Source organism: Aethalodelphis obliquidens, unplaced genomic scaffold (genome assembly GCF_003676395.1).
Source record: "Aethalodelphis obliquidens isolate GAN/ISIS:26980383/991018 unplaced genomic scaffold, ASM367639v1 scaffold94, whole genome shotgun sequence".
Classification (NCBI taxonomy): domain Eukaryota; kingdom Metazoa; phylum Chordata; class Mammalia; order Artiodactyla; family Delphinidae; genus Aethalodelphis; species Aethalodelphis obliquidens.
The window spans coordinates 328,602-343,917 of NW_020838038.1; the positions used below are offsets into that span (position 1 = coordinate 328,602).

General features: G+C 49.6%; 1 protein-coding gene across 1 annotated transcript in view; it reads left to right on the forward strand.

The window, feature by feature from the left end:
• Positions 1-614: 614 nt before the first annotated feature.
• RAI2 (retinoic acid induced 2) overlaps positions 615-15,316 on the forward strand; it is a 59,329-nt gene continuing 44,627 nt past the window's right edge. Inside the window, exon 1 of the mRNA XM_027095765.1 lies at positions 615-932. The gene's annotated coding sequence lies outside the window, so the exon portion shown is untranslated. The remainder of the gene's footprint in view (positions 933-15,316) is intronic.

A 15,316-nucleotide genomic window follows, 5' to 3' on the forward strand; every position in this document is an offset into this window, starting at 1 on the left:
TCCTCCGCCGCCGCCTCCTCGGGTACCCTTTCGCCCCCCTCCTGCTCCCCCTCCTCCGCCACCTCCCCCAAGCCCTCCCCTTCCCCGCCTCCTCCCACCCCTCGGTGTATATAGTAAAGGCCGGGCGCCGCACGCAGACACACTCGTCTGGACACAGGCGCACACACGCTCACGCACGACCGGCAGCAGCGGCGGCGACAGCAGCTCGGTGACAGCGGCGACGGCAGCTCCCACCGCTGCGCACCCCCTTCAGGCGGCCGGCGGCGAGGCCAGACCGGAGAGTTCCCGTACCCGCGACCACCCCTTGGCTTCCTGGAGGCGGCGGCCGCGATTGCAAGGTAGCGGCCGCGACGCCCCCGTGCGGGCCGGGGTACCCCCCCCCGTGCCCTCCCCGCGCGGACCTGCCACCGGGACGCAGGGGGCGCGCCGGGCTGGGCGCGCCTGGCGGGGCCCGGCGCCCGGGGAGGGGCCTGCTCCCGGAGGCAGGACGGCGCCCGGAGGCCGGGGCCAGCGAGGAGGGCCGGGCGGGGGCGGGGACGCGAGCCGAGGCCGCCACCCGCGCGGCGTCCCCGGGCCCCGCTCCTGCTCCCGGCGCCGCGCACTGGCCGGCGGGGCTGGGGCCGGCCGGGGAGGCGGCGCCGGGCGGCGGGGCGGGGGCCCCGAAGTGGGTTTCGGGCCGCCACCGGCGCTGGCACCGGGCGCAGAGGGCGGCGCGCGGCGGACTCCGCGCCCGGGCATCGCACCCGGGCCGCCTTCGGCTCTGCCGCTCTGCCCTGGCCCGGAAAACCCGGCGCCTTCCAGGCCCTTCGAAAGATGGATTCTGTTGACGTATCTGGCGGCCCTGGCGAGCAGGGTGGAAAGTTGGGTTTTGCCAGATCTCACTGGGCTCGTCTTTGTGACGCTCGGCCAGCCCCGCATCCTTCCGGAGCTGGGTGAGTGTGCGTCGGCGCCCCGCGAGCCTTCGTGCCCCCCAATGCCCAGACCCGGGGTGGCCGCACCAGCTCGGGCTTTCTGCCATGTTAGGCACCGAGCAGCCTTCTCGCTGCATTTTTGCGTGCGTTTCAGCGGTGCCTTTTGCTGCGGAGGGAGTTCTTGCCTTCCTCCGCGTTGGCTTTTTCGGGGTTGGGGTTATGCTCTGTGTGTTTGCTTGTTTGCCGTTTAAAGCCCGACTATTGTTCAGGATAAGCTCCGCCTGGGTGGGGAAATGGCATCCCACCACAGTTGCCGGCGAGGGGGTAGAAATGTTGCCAAACAGCTGCTGCTTTGTTTTTCCCTGTCAGAAGTCCCTGGAGTGGGTTTGGGGCACGACGGATGGATGCAGAGAGGGATGGGGCACGGAAGAAGAAGGTGGCTGTGGAGGAGCGAATTGTCACCCACCCCAAGGCACGCAGTCAGCTTCCCTCTCTGCCTGCCAAACTTTTATGAATATTCCTTTTGTGATGGGGGAAGCTTAATGAATTCAGCCCAGTTTTCCAGGGAAAAGCAACCCGGCTTTAACAATGGTTTGAGAACTTAATCAATGAGAAAGGCAGGGGGAGGAGGAGGAGACGCTGACACCGTATCGGGGATGTGGCTGCTTCTTACAGAGTCAGGTAGGGGAGAGGTGGGCAGGGCAGGGCGCAGCGCCTGCGTGGCCGCGTTGCCGGAACTGTCAGCAGCTTTTACCTGTGCCCGCTGGAGCCACCCACCGTCGTTAGCCACCTCACGGTCTACCCAGAACTCGGCGACGGGGCTTGAGGGGCCGCTCGCGGCAGTGCGGGGGCGGCCCCCCTCATCTGGCGTTTTTAAGGATGTGTAAATATTTTGCTGAGGATAAGTGACATCAACAGAATGATATTCCGCAGAGCCCGGGTGTGCAGCGATGATAAATAGATACGGCCAAACAAAGTTTTGATAACCGCGGATTCTCAGGCTGGCTCTGTTTCATTTGGGTCTTTGTTTTTGTTGGTTTAGCATTATCTCTCATCCTCTAGTGCGAGCCCTTTATTTAGCTGATTCTTGGAAGCTGCTCTTTAGAACAGAGAGAAAAGCAGCCAGCAGGGAGAAAACAATTCTTAGCCTTGCGTGCATCGGGCAAGGTTTTGTGTGCTTTTCCCAAGGAATCTCCCACCGTTTTCTAGACGTCTCTCTTCCTCCTTTTGCGTCATCAGAATCGTTTGTTGATTGACCAAGAGACTTTTGATAACTTTGAAAATGTGTTGTGATATGCCTTTGTTCCAGTAGAGGGGTGGCAGCATGGGAGGAGGGCAGTGGGGCGCCTAGTGAATGGGAGCTGCTCACCCGAGCAGCATCATGTCCCTACCCACTGTTTTGTCCTCGGTGTTTTCTTCTCAAAGGGGAACACAGGGAGCTGTGCTACTTTCTGAAGGCGGGGTGGCTGGAAGGCTATAAGCCCGGTGGCATCCCGATTTCTCTGCCCCTTGGAAGCCCAGAGAAGCCACCTACCCCCCACCCCACACACAATATCCCGTGAATGGGCGCTTCCGCCTCATTCTGACAGATGCCCACTGGGAACGTCCACAAGGTGGCCGGGCACCACGAGCCAAGTCAGACTGGATCTTGGGGTACTGGCTGCTTTGGCACCAGCCCATGGTACCATTCAGCCAGCCAGAGAGGTCCTTTATCATGCAAAGAAGCCCCAGACCTCCACAGGTGAGTTTTGGCCCAGGAAAATCTGCCCGTCTCAGGAACAAACGAGAAAACAGCTTTCCAGGTGATGCCAATTGCCAATATGAGAACTCGGTTGATGGGCATTTTGGTCAAGAACTGTAAAACAAATGAAAAGTCTTGCAGCCAGAAAACAGAGCCACCAAGACAGGACCCCTGAAATGGAAAAAAAATAAGAAAAGAAAGAAAGAAAAAGGCTGGAAGGTGTGTGACGAGGTGTTGCTGGAAGCGCTATAGCACCAGAAGACCAATATAGCCCTAGCTATAATGACCTGAAAACTAGATAGGACTGGTCTCCCCAGAACCATCTGACCCAGAGTGGAGGTATTCTGTGTGTGGAGACATCCACACACAGTGTGCTCTGAATGTACGGTAAGAAAATAGCAAGTGTCTATTCTCTGGCTCCTCCTGTAACCTTAGATTCAGGGAAGGAGGGTAGTGGAGGGAAATAAGTCAAGAAGGAAATTAACATTTGTTGTTGCCCTCTGTCTGCCAGACACTTTACATGTGGGAAACCATGATGTAACAGAGGCATTATTTTACAGATAAGGAATCTGAGGCTCAGAGAAATTTCCAGTTGAGTGTCTGATTCCAGACTTCGGTGGTTATGACTTAAAGGGGCAACATGTTCCTCTACCCTTCCCCCAAGTCTCTTATTTATTTCTCCCGGAGACCGGAGTCCTCAGCCCCTACCAAATATAGTACCTGACTGGGGGAGGGGGGCACCAGTGAGGCAGCCCAGCCACCCAGGGTACATGCTTATGTGCCGAGTAGATAGACCCCAAATAGCCCTTAACTATTTCAGATGGAAAGACTGTGCCTTTTCGTCTTGGAATTCCCAACACCCAACCGTTGCTTAATGAATGAGAGTTGAGTGACTAAATGATGGAACTGATGGAGTGAATGGTGGTGGGAGGGAGCTGTAAGTTATTATCAAGGGAGACCAGCAGGGAGAAATCCAGAGATTTGTGTTTGGTTGGGGTCTCGGAGCGCCTGGTGTCATGCTGCAGTTCTAGCCCTGGGTAGTTCCAAGCTGAGGAGCCCATGTGAGATGAGCGTTAGCATTCCCACCTTATACACGAGGAAACTGAGGATGAGACAGATTAAGTAATTAGCCTGAGGTCTATGGTGGGCCCAGAGGGTAGGTAAGGTATTTCTGACTCTTAACCGTCTCAAATAAATAAACTCTAAATAAAGATAAGGTGGGTTCTTGCTCCGCAACTGCACCATCAAAGCAAGTCTTTTAGCCCCCTTCCAACCAGATGGTGGCCTTTAACCCCCTAGAAATTCTGGGGCCACTGGGAGAGCCAGGATTTGAATCCACATATGAGGTGTTTCTGACTCTGCTGCCTCCATGATCAGAATGTGAGGGGGACCTCAGAGAATGAGGCTCTTGAGGAAGGGGAAAGATGGCTAATTGCGCTCTCCCGTGCACAAAAGCCTGCGTGGGACCCTGAATTAAGCTTGATTTGGGGATCAGGGTGACATCCTTGCTGCAGAGTTGGCAGCGCTTGTCTCTGGAGAATGCCTCTGATTGCCGCTTCTCCCTCCCACCTGACCGTCTGCCCGGATGCCCATCATCTCATTTTTACCAGACTCAAGGCGTCTCCTTTGTGGCTCGCGATTTCTGATGAGCCTTTCAAGGCTGCCGCTCTGCTGTGTTCTGACGGCAGCTGCTGAGGAGGTGATTTGGGCGGCCACGTTAGTACTTCTGGATTTCGCACATGACCCTCCTTCTCTCTCCAGCCAAGAACACTCATAGGAACACACATGCACGCGCAGACGCAGGCGCACGTAATTGGATCATGTTTCTGTATCTGCTTCACCAAATTAGATTGTAAACCCAGAATTGTTATTGAAAGAACATACGTGACTTTGGTGATCTTCTGTCCCAGCCCCTGCCTTAAAGAGATCCGAAGAGCTAAGATACAGGCTGCTCAAGCAGCAGATGCCTTAAGTAATGATTGTACTCGCCGGCCTTGGGCAGCCCGCAGCCCCGCACCATGTCGGCATGGGCCCTGGGCCTCTCGTAAGAGCCCATTTTAATCTCCGCTTAGAGGTAGGGCTGGGCTCCTAGAACATCCCAATCCTTGCAGTTCCCATTTCTGCTGTAATTCTTATCGCCCATCCTGCTCTCACACGTCACTGTTCTTTCCACAGCTTTTTTGGTCTTTCAGCCCAGCACTGTCTAATAGAACTTTCTATGATGACGGAAATATACTATACCTGCACCATCCCGTATAGTGGCCACTAGTCTCATGTGGCTTTTCAGCAGGTGGAAAGGTGGCTAGTCCAAAGCAGGGTATGCTATGACGATAACATACACACAGGATTTCCAAGACTTAGTACAAAGAAGGAATGCAAAATAGCTCATTAATAATTTGTATATTGATGACATGTTAAAATGATAATATTTTGAATATATTTGTTAAATAAGCTAGCGTTAAAATTAACGTCACCTGTTCCTTTTAATCTTTTTAACGGGCCCACTAGAAACTTTAAAATTACATACGTATTTCTATTAGGCAGCTCTGCTCTACCAGCCTGTGTCTTCAGCCTCATAGCACCTCCAGAAGTTTTGGGGGGCATAAACGCCCTCCATCCCCATGGCAGGTGGGAGGCATGGGACTGACTCAAGAGCCACAACAGTCTGGCATCGGGCAACTTTGATTATCAGTAGCTAAGGTGCCATTTTGCGTGTTTGCTCCGTCACCTTCCGTGAGGAATGTGGGCTCCTGAAACTGAATGGAGATGAGAGAGCAAGACAGGGCTGGGGTGGGCAGGGCTGGCCGTCCTTTCCTCCACCCCAGGCCAGTGTCCTTGCCCACTGGAGAGCTGTCTCCCTCCTGAGCGACTGATTTCCTTGACACCTGCTCTAATAATATCCTTCCCGGGGGTGTGTGTTTGGAGAACAGTGTCCCCAGTAGGCAGCCTTGTGCTGAGAGAGGGTTATTTGGGTCTGGGGCCAGTCTTAAAGAAGAGAAAGGAAAAGAGGGGGACGCACATAGTCATTTCCTGACAGCTTGATGAAAACAAGAGCAAGGGAATAAATGCAGTTTCTGCGAGAGAGACAGGATGAACACCAGGAAGGCCAGTTTTACACACATGTGGTACCACCGATGAGGAGCCCTGAGCAAGGGGCAGCTCAGGAGGGTGGGGGAAGGCTCACAGCAGGCACTGCGGTCTTCCTGGGCCCTACCCTGGGCCCTGGGCATGGCCCGAGGAAACAGAAAGAGCTGGAATAATGAACTTGGGGCTTCGGTGATTTATAGGTCAGGCGCCTGTGGCTCTGGCTCCTGAGGGGGCTGCCCCCACAGGGGACCCTTGGCTGACCTCCTGGAGCTCCTCGGAAGGAGCTGGTTTTGTTTCCCATGGCAGAAGCAGACTGTTTACTGGAGCACAGGAAGAATCCGACATTCTGGCGAAAAATAATTCATTAACAGCCAGGGTATTACCAGTTCCCTGGAAAAGCTCCTCCAGCTGCACTGTAGCAACTGTTCTTTCTCAGCAGCGGAATTGGGCCTCACTGGCAGCCAAGGCTGGGTATGCTTTGGCGTTTTTGTCATTGCTGTTATTTTTGCCTTTGTGTGTTTGCCTACTTTGGCCTTATAATTCACGGAAAGGAACGGTGGCCTGGAAGGGTCGAAATGCTATAGCTGTCAGCCATTCTTGCCTCCACGGTTTTAGCCTGGAAGCTCTAGGCCAACTCTAGGAACACGCTTTTTTTCCTGCCCGAAGCCCATCCTCATTCTGGGGACACCACACAGCCACACAGAATGTTCTAGAACTAAAGGAATTTTAGAGAATCTCAGCACCTGCTCTTAAGACTTTATGGAAACAATTGACTGAAGGACTCCCACACCCACCTCACACACACACACACACACGCGCGCGCGCACACACACACGCGCACACGCACACACGCGCACACACACACAGTGGGGCCACAAAGTGTGTGATTCATCATCCCAGTTTTGAGGGTATTTGGAAAGCCGTGCAGGCATAACCAACAGAATGGGCTGCATGTTTTGTTCACTAAAGAATGATTGAATCTATAGTAAATAAAATAGAATGATTCAGAAAGCTTTTTATGCTCTGGAAAAATCTGCTTAAAAAAAAGGGGGGCTTTGTCTGCTTGTTTGCTTTTTAATGCCTCATGCTCAGAAATGTGTACCCAGCTAGCAAGAAATGGGAAAGAATGGCGTTTCCTTGGTTTAGTTCTTCAAAACACTAATTGCAGGTTAAGTAAGATGCAGTGTATTGATTTTGGTTTTGTACGGAATGTAACTAGATAATCATTTTATTTTATGAGATATTAATTTCCATCCATTTAGACTGATGAAATATGCATTTAAAATGCACCCTGCCTAGCTCCACCGTCATCACAGTATTTCTTTAATGTTCCCAGATTCAGATTGAGAACCTGTTTCATTTATTTGGAAAGGAGTAAATATGTCCTTAGTAAACATATATGTAAGCCAACCTTAGATTTCAAGGAAAATGGGATTTTCCTCCTTTGATGACTGCCAAAGATACAAATATCGAAGGCCAAGCGTATTTGCCTTTATCTAGAGCATGGTTTCTCCACCTTGGCCCTGTTGACATTTTAGGCCAGGTCACTCTGCTGCGGGGCTGCCGTGTGCCCTGTAGGCTGTTTAGCAGTATCCCTGACCTCCACCCACCAGATGCCAGAAGTGTTGCCCCCCTCCCCACCCCAGCTGTGGCAGCCAAAAATGTCTCCAGATCTTGCCAGATGCCCCCTCTGGGGCAAAATGGACCCTGGTTGAGAACCACTGGTCTAGACCAAGATTTAATAGGTAATTTGTGGCTTTTGGAAATTTTCAGTTTGAAATAATAAAAGACACAATTTCCCCCTCTGAATTACATGTACAATTCATGGGGGTGATTAATTAACAGTTGGAAGTGGGTCATGTGCCTGATTTAATTTTAAAGAGGGTGGAAGGGTCTATGAGATTGTATAAGAGATTATACAGAGATTTTTTTTTTTTTTTTGCGGTACGTGGGCCTCTCACTGCTGTGGCCTCTCCCGTTGCGGAGCACAGGCTCCGGACGCGCAGGCTCAGCGGCCACGGCTCACGGGCCCAGCCGCTCCGCGGCATGTGGGATCTGCCCGGACCGGGGCACGAACCCGCGTCCCCTGCATCGGCAGGCGGACTCTCAACCACTGCATCACCGGGGAAGCCCCAGAGATTTTTTTTTAAGTCAGGTGATCAAATAAGTCATGGGTAATTGGGGGGCACGTTGTAACAACTAACAGCTTCTCTGTTTCTTCATGAAGAGAACAGGTTTATTTCTCCCCAATTTCTTTTTCATATGCACCTGATTCCAGGCATGCCTTCAAAGCCACCAGGCATCTTCCTCTACCCCACCCCCTCCCCCCACTGTCATTTCTCCTGTAGCATCTTAAGCCTGAGCCAATTAATTTAGCCCTTTAGTGTACTTGGGAGAGCTCTGCTCATAACACTGTAATAGACTCATTTCAGATCGTAGCAGCGCTTTACCCACCACTCATTTCTGTGTTTTCCAGCGCTGTTGAGAGAGAAAGTCAATGGTGAGGAGATGGAGAATTTTTCAAAATTATTGGACGTTCAAATTCAGGTGGGCCTCACCACCCCTTCCGGTTTTCCCCCCTCTTACACACATTTATTTCCCTGCAGCAGTTCTGCTTGGGAAAGAGAACGGCAGCAGGGCTCCTTCAGCCAGCTCGGTCCTGGTAATGCCTGCAGTCAACAGTAACAGATGGAATGCTGCCGCTGGATGAGCCCTCGGCCATCTTCTTACTGGTGGTCCCTGGAAAGGCTAGAAGGGGGGTGGTCATGCCTTCACGGGGAAGGTGTCATGGGGTTGAACCATTCCCTGCCCATCCGTGGAAATGGGATGGGCGCTTGGGGGACAGAGAGAGAACAGAGAGGTGGATTGCTCATTCCACAGGACAGTGTCCCAGGACCCAGGCTGCCCTGACAGTCGTTGGAGGGGGATGGGTGTTGGCGGGTGCTCAAGGGTATGGCCAGGTGCTCAGTGCAGACATCACTGGGGGCCACTTCATTTTGCAGCCATCCAAGGCAGGCCGACCTTTTCTAAAGAGTGTCCGAAGGAGTTCCAAGTGTCGATTGTAGAGGGATTCCTTTGCAGGCGTAGCCAGTGAGGAAAGCTGGAAAGGTGAGCATGGAGGGGTTGGCCAAGCCAGCAGTTAGACCCTCAGTGGTGAGTTCTAGCCTCCCTTGAAGAGTGGTTTGACTCTTCCTTGTCAGCATGAAGGAAGAGGCAATGAGCTGGCAGACATCCACCGAGTGCTGGGTCCAGGCAGATAAATAATTGATATGCAGCACGTGACTCTTGGTCATTCTGAATTGCCCAGCCCTTGCAGGGTAGGATATGGGTGATGGCTGCAACAGTGGGAGAGGAAGCAGGATCATAAATCTGGGCTTTGGAGGCCAGTTTCGTGGTGCAGAGCCCACTGGGGCCACCACTGTGTGCTGCAGAAGCCAACAGACAGGTCCGAGTGGTGTGTTGTTCCTCAAAATGATGGCAATGGAAATGGCTGTGAAAAACATTTAGACCCTTGTCATAAAAATGCAAACAGTCTTCCTGCTATAGGGAAAAGCTAAATAAACTCTATTGCAGCTGTATTAAGTAGAAACAGATTTGAAAATCGGGTGTTTTTTTTTTTTTCCTGAGACACTTATTTATAGCAGGTTGGGCAAAGGCTGCCACTATCTTTCGCGACTCCGGAAGAGTGTTTTCCAGATGGTCCTTGCTGTTTTTCTCTTTATTAAGCTTAGCTGAACACAGCCTCTCTTGGAAAGGTTCAGAGAAACTGGTGTTATTTTTTTCAGATTACAGTGGCCGTCGATTGGCCAACAAATCAATGGATGGGAATGGATTGAGCCTGTGCCGATGCATTTCCTTTTGCATTTAAAAATAAGAAAAATGTCAAGGAAAGCTCAAAATAGAGGCGCTGTTTCCACTGTGTACATTGAAGCTTTGAAAACCATTCAGGACTGCATTTTCTATTAATTTACATTTGCATTTTTTCTCAAATAATGCCCTCCTCTTTGCTAAAACTGCAGTGTTACCGTTTCCTTTCCAACATCTAAACAATGTCCAGATACATTTCAGATTGAGCAATTAGCTCTGGCTGCAATTTCCTTTTGTGAAAAAAAGAAATCACTAACCCGCTAGACTAAATATGAAATTATTGAATGTGAAAATATCAATATTTGTTCTAGGATCCTTTGTGGCTTACTTGCATTTTAAGAAGGCTAGAAGAGGCTGATTCTGCCTGGCCTTTCCATGTTAGACACGCCCACGCCGGAAACCTTAAGCCTTGTTTCTGCTCTTAGGAGCTGGGCAGTTGGGTTTGGGGTCATCAAGCCTGATTCTTACAGCCCAAACTGCACAGGGAACCGTCTTGGAAAGTCACATAAACCCGTGATCCCTACAGACCGGGCTTGAGGACTACCACGCCATGTGGGACAAAATTTCTACCCATGCACAGTTAAATGGAAGAAGAGTGAAAATGTACTCAGTCTCTTTTTTAAAGCTAAACCTTTTCCATTTTACAGAGCTTCCCTTTATTCTAAAGTGGCCTTTCCCACTTTTCTTAGTGTTAAAGTCTCTTTTATGAATGATGACATTTGTAGTTTAACATCTTTTTTTGACAAAGTCGGAAGTTGTCCAACTCGTGTTGGATCCTCCTTTTTTTTTAATGTTACTCATCCAGAACATTAGAAAGTCTGGGATTCACCCAGGAGGCCTGAGTAGATCAGGAAAGGGAGGCTTTGTTATGATTTCTAAGCCAGAGAACCCAACCTGAGCAAGGGTCCTGCTGCCAGTCCCTTACCTGACTCTTCTGACCCGTTACCCACAGAGCTGGCTTTGTCCAGAGTCCATGTGAAGAATGGAAATGCTTCTCCAGAGGAGTTGTTTTTCTTTTTTTTTTTTGTTTTGGCCACACTGCGCCGCTTGCAGGATTTTAGTTCCATGACCAGGGATCGAACCCGGGCTCCCTGCAGTGGAAGCGCAAAGTCCTAACCACTGGACTGCCAGGGAAGTCCCTCCAAAGGAGTTTGAAGGGGAAAACCGGCCTCTTGGACATGATGTCTGAGCATGCAGCCTCAATGCCGGGAGCCTGGACCCTTTATCCCTGGCTCCCCGTGTCAACTCTGCTGCCAGTTCCCATAGGCTCGACCCACCGTCCTCCTCTCCTCAACCCTGCCCACCGCTGTCGGGAGCACAGGCCTCAGCATGGCTCACCTGGCAGGATCCTCAGTCTCCTTACTACTCTGCCCCACTCCTGTCCTGCTCCCCCAGCTGCTCTTCCTCTCGCTAAAGCAACCCTCTAACTTTGTCACTCTAGCTCAAGAACATTCAGTGACTCCCTATTTCCTAATTAGAATAAAACCCCATATGAAGTACTATTCCCATTTTGCCAGCCCATTCTCTCCCTCATGACTGCTCTTCAGCACAGAGGATGTTTCCGGGTTGTACAGTTGCTCTTCGCTGTGTGTGTGTGTGTGTGTGTGTGTGTGTGTGTGTGTGTGTATGTTTTATTGAAGGATAGTTGATTTACAATGTTGTGTTAGTTTCAGGTGTACAGCAAAGTGATTCAGTTGTATATATATATTCTTTTTCAGATTCTTTTCCATTATAGATAATTACAAGATATTGAATATAGTTCCCTGTGCTATACGGTACGGCCTTGTTGTTTATCTGTTTTATATACGGTAGTATGTATCTGTTCATCCCAAACTCCTAATTTATCCCTCCTCCCCCTTTCCGCTTTGGTAATCATAAGTTTGTTTCCTATGTCTGGGAGTCTATTTCTGTTTTGCAAATAAGCTCCTTTGTATCATTTTTTTAGATTCCACATATAAGTGCTATCATATGATATTTGTCTTTCTCTGACTGACTTACTTCACTTAGTATGATAACCTCTGGGTCCATCCATGTTGCTGCAAATGGCATTATTTCATTCTTTTTTATGGCTGAGTAGTTTTCCATTATATATATATATATATATATATATATATATATATATGTGCGTGCATGCGTGTGTGCGTGTGTGCGCGCGCGTGTGTGTGTATGCATGACACATCTTTATCCGTTCATCTGTCGATGGACATTTAGGCTGTTTTCATGTCCTGGCTATTGGCAGTAGTGCTGCTGTGAACACAGGGGTGCATGTATGTTTTCAAATTATAGTTTTGTCTGAGTATGTGCCCAGGAATGGGATTACTGAGTCATATGGTAATTCTCTTTTTAGTTTTTTGAGGAACCTCCATACTGTTCTCCATAGTGGCTGTATCAACTTACATTCCCACCAACAGTGTAGGAGGGTTCCCTTTTCTCCACACCCTCTCCAGCTTTTATTATTTGTAGACTTTTTGATGATATCTCGGCTGTGTTTTGTTTGCTTTCTTTATGGGGGGAGGTTTGCAAGAAGGTTACAAGATCTCTCGGGCATCTTTCTAGATGAAGAACACTGAAGCCTTGAGTCTAATGTAATGGCCTCTTCCCATGGATTGTGACATTAGTGGTTTAAAAGGAAAAAGGAAAAATCTCCGCACAAAATGAGGCTCTCCGACTTCAAGAATTGTAGCCTTCCTACAAGTCTTCTTCAGTGCTGCTTCTGGATTAGAATGCCCCATTTTTTGACCTGCCAACAAATGGGTATTGCTTCAGGATGGCACTGCTGGCTTGTCCTGCTGAAGACAGAGCCACTCCCACAAGCTTCGAAATTTGCAGTCGAAACGTAGTGAAAGGAGTCCATCTTAGCCAATGCAGATTGTCCATTCTATTAGAAAATGTCCCTGATGGTTGCTTATAAAATCATAGCAAGAGTATTACCTATTATTTATCAAGCTCCTGCTATAGCCTGGACAGTTGTACCAGGTGATTTACATTTATTATTTTAGTTCCAGCTCCATAACAGCCATATGACGTAGGTGGATGTTACGAGCTTTATTTCATAAAGTAGGAATCGGGGGCTCAGAGACGGTTAGTAACTTACACAAGGTCACACAGCTCAAAGGAGGTGGAACTGGGATTCTCTACAGTGTGGTTCAATAGAACTTTCTGCGATGATGGACATGTCCTACGCTGTCCAATATGGTAGCCACTAGCCGTAAGTCGCTATTGAGCACTAGAAATGTGACTGGTGTGGCTGAGGCCTGACTTTTTAATCTTTTTCTTAACCATTTTTAACTGTACAGTTCAGTGGTGTTAACTACATCCATACTGTTGTGCAGCAATAACTACCATCCATCTCCAGAACCCTGAGTCTCTGTCCTCATTAAACACTAACTCGCTATTCACCCTCCTCCCAACAACCCCTGGCAACCATCCTTCTATTTTCTTTTTTCTTTCTTTCTTTTTCAGTTTCCCCTTTTCCCTCACATCCCAGCCTCTGGTAACCACCATTCTACTCTATGTTACTATAAATGTGGTTTTGTGGGTTTTTTTCAAAATATTCTACATTTAAGTGAGATCATGCGATATTTGTCTTTCTGTTTTAAATGTAAATTACCACTTGTGGCTAGTGGCTACCATACTGGACAGCGCAGCTCTAGAGCGCGCTTGCTTCCCTGTGCCATTCTGCCCCTCTGCTCTAGCTTACGTGCACCTCTCCTGTAACACCCAGCCGCTTTGCGCCTCTCTTCCTCCCTCCCAGCCCGGCACAGCTCCTCCCTTTCTTGGAGGCCCGTAGACCAGTGGTTCTCAAGCTTTAGCGTGCATTAGAATTCATCTGGAGGGCTTGTTAAAACACAGATTCCTAGGACCCGCTCCCCGTGCAGGCCTGGAGTGGGGCCCAAGAATTTGCATTTCTGACAAGTTCCCAGGTGCTCTGGGGCTGCTGGTGCTAGGATCTTTGGATGAACATTATCTATCGGGGCTTAAGGACTAATTCCTGCTTCTTAAAGTGGTGTGGCCTGGGGCTTAGCTGTTACCTCCCGGTCCCGCAAGGAGCAGTGGTTGCTGGCTCACATCAGCTGGGAGAATCCGCCTTCCTGCTCCTGTCCTGAGGACCTGGCCCTCTGTCAGTCCCAACTTTACTTGTACCACTGTTAGCGTGGGTCACTCCCTTGTCAGTTGTTCTGGAGTGCATTCATTTTAACTAGGGGCTCCTTGGGAGGGGCTGGAAAGCCTGGCAGGGGGAAGGAAGAAGCCTAATCTCTAGGAATTGCCTAACCACGTAGGGCAGGCCTGGTCGGAGAGGCCCATTTACTGGCCGAGCTGCTGTTCTCTGCAATTAAACGGTGGCAGAAAACTTAAACAGGAAAGAAAAAAAAAAGTGAAGCAGGTAAGGCAGACAGGTGACAAAGCTGAGTCCCCCATCCTTGTATCTTCACCCTAATTAAGGTCTTTGTCCATTTTGGAGGGCAGAGGACAAATGCCCTGGGGCAGGATTGCAGGTGAAGTGGTGGGAATGGCCAGGGGGCCAAGAGAGGTCCCTGGAAAGGGTGCTGTCGTGTTGGCCACCTTGATTCTTTTTTTTTTATATAAATTTATTTATTTATTTATTTATTTTTGGCTGCATTGGGTCTTCACTGATGCACGCGGGCTTTCTCTAGTTGCCGAGAGCTGGGGCTGCTCTTCGTTGTGGTGCGCAGGCTCCTTCTCACTGCGGTGGCTTCTCTTGTTGTGGAGCGCGGGCTCAGTAGTTGTGTCTCGTGGGCTCTAGAGCGCAGGCTCGGTAGCTGTGTCTCGCGGGCTCTAGAGCGCAGGCTCAGTAGTTGTGGCGCACGGGCTTAGTTGCTCCGCAGCATGTGGGATCTTCCCGGCCCAGGGCTCGAACCCATGTCCTATGCATTGGCAGGCGGATTCTTAACCACTGTGCCACCGGGGAAGCCCTGGCCACCTTAATTCTTGATCTAGCTTTCATCGGTGCTGCGAATGTTGTTCTTGTTAAAAATAAATACACACGTAAAGAAGTAGCTGCTAGGCTGTTCTTCTTATGAATATTTGTAAAATTAAAAAAATCATTTTTTTCCTAAGTGTACACATATCCATATTTTCTCCCACAGAACCTGAGCTTTTTTTCTTTTCTTTCTCTGTTTCCCCCTCTTTGTTTTGTTTTGTGTTTTGAGAGCAGGAATCATGTGTCTTTTTTTTTTTTTTTTTTTTTTTTGTGGCTTGGTCTCAAACCAGCATTCATTCTCTTGAGCCAGGCAGCACTTCCTAAAGTTCATTTTAATCACCATCTAGGACAACCCAACCCTCCGTGGCTCCTGGCAGTATGCTCCGTAGTACTTAGATGCTGATAATATGTTTAATTAAAAAAAATTACAGCTAGGCAACTTTCCCCGTTTGTCCGTTTCCGAAAGCAAGTCTTCAAAGGCATGAACTCAAAGCCTCATTTCTCTTATTTACAGGGGTCTGTTCCCGTTAATCGGTGGTGAAATGTCAAATTCTTGGGCTTTCAGTACTTCCCTCTTGTTTTTAATCACCACCACTCATCCCACCTTCCTCTATTCAACTGGACCCACTCTCAGCTCCATCTCGGACGCTTGGAACACAAAGCTCTTAATCCCCCGACTGTATGGACTGCTTCTTCCCTTCCTTCAGACCTGTTGCTTTCCCCCCTCTCTGGGATGGCCAGTGCCAAGTGCCCCATTCCTTTTTCCAC